Below are 1,785 nucleotides of genomic sequence, written 5' to 3'. Positions count from 1 at the left end.
TAATTTATTTTGTCAAGTGTGACATCTGAATTTGATTAGGATGTAGATTAGTGGATCACACTCACTAATCATGGCAGATGCAGACCATTCTATTCTCATTCAAAGTCCCATTGGGAACATTGGCATAGAGTGCATTCGGGAAGTATTCAGACCCTTTGACTTTCCAAAACGTTGTTACTTTACAGCCTCATTCTAAAATTGATTCATCAATCAGCAATTTGCCCAAGCCTCCCCATTTCTTTCTTCACCCAAATCCAGATAGCTGATGTTCTGAAAGAGTTGCAAAAAACCTTTATAATGCTATAAAGACCCTTTCGTAAGGTTCTATAAAGAAAGAAAAAGGTTTATTGGCACCAAAAGGGTTCCACTATCATCATAACCCACGACTTCAACACCATCATTAAGTTTGCCGACAAAACACGGTGGTAGGCCTGATCACCGACAACGACGAGACAGCCCATAGGGAGGAGGTCAGAGACCTGGCCGTGTGGTGCCAGGACAACAACCCTCCCTCAACGTGATCAAGACAAAGGGATGATCGTGGACTACATGAAAGGAGGGCGAGCACGCCCCATTCACATCGACAGGGCTGTAGTGGAGCAGGTCGAGAAACTATCATGGTCCAAACACACCAAGACAGTCGTGAATCAATCAAATCAAATCAATTTTATTAGTCACATACACATGGTTAGCAGATGTTAATGCGAGTGTAGCGAAATCTTGTGACTATCCTACCGATCCTTGACTTCGGCGATGTCATTTACAAAATAGCCTCCAACACTCTACTCAGAAAATCGGATGCAGTCTATCACAGTGCCCTCCGTTTTGTCATCAAAGCCCCATATACTACCCACCACTGCGACCTGTATGCTCTCGTTGGCTGGCGCTCGCTTCATATTCGTCGCCAAACCCACTGGCTCCAGGTCATCTATAAGTCTTTGCTAGGTAAAGCCCCGCCTTATCTCAGGTCACTGGTCACCATAGCAGCACCCACCCGTAGCACGCGCTCCAGCAGGTATATTTCACTGGTCACCACCAAAGCCAATTCCTCCTTTGGCCGCCTTTCCTGACAGTTCTCTGCTGCCAATGACTGGAACAAATTGCAAGAATCACTGAAGCTGGAGACTCATATCTCTCTCACTAACTTTAAGCATCAGCTGTCAGAGCAGCTTACAGATCATTGCACCTGTACATAGCCCATCTGTAAATAGCCCATCCATTACTCATCCCCATYTTGTTATTTTTTGTTGTTGTTGCTCCTTTGCACCCCAGTATCTCTATTTGCACATTCATCTTCTGCACTCCAGTGTTGAATTGCTAAATTGTAATTACTTAGCCACTATGGCCTATTTATTGCCTTACCTCCCTATTCTTACCTCATTTGCACACTCTGTATATAGATTTTTCTATTGTGTTATTGACTGTACGTTTGTTAATTCCATGTGTAACTGTGTTGTTGTTTGTGTCGCACTGCTTTGCTTTATCTTGGCCAGGTCGCAGTTGTAAATGAGAACTTGTTCTCAACTGGCCTACCTGGTTAWATAAAGGTGAAAAAKCCCCAACAAAAAACCATACAATACCCCATAATGACAAAGCAAAAACAGGTGTAGAAATGTTTGCAAATGTTTTCATTGAAAAACGATATATCACATTTACATAAGTATTCAGACCCTTCACTCAGTACTTTGTTGAAGAACCTTTGGCAGCGATTACAGCCTAGAGTCTTCTTGGGTATGACGCTACAAGCTTGGCACACCTGTATTTGGGGAGTTTCTCCCATTCATC

The sequence above is a fragment of the Salvelinus sp. IW2-2015 genome, linkage group LG12 (genome assembly GCF_002910315.2).
Source record: "Salvelinus sp. IW2-2015 linkage group LG12, ASM291031v2, whole genome shotgun sequence".
Taxonomy (NCBI): Eukaryota; Metazoa; Chordata; class Actinopteri; order Salmoniformes; family Salmonidae; genus Salvelinus; species Salvelinus sp. IW2-2015.
The sequence above is the reverse complement of the archived record's forward strand: the minus strand, read 5'-3'. Positions refer to the sequence as shown.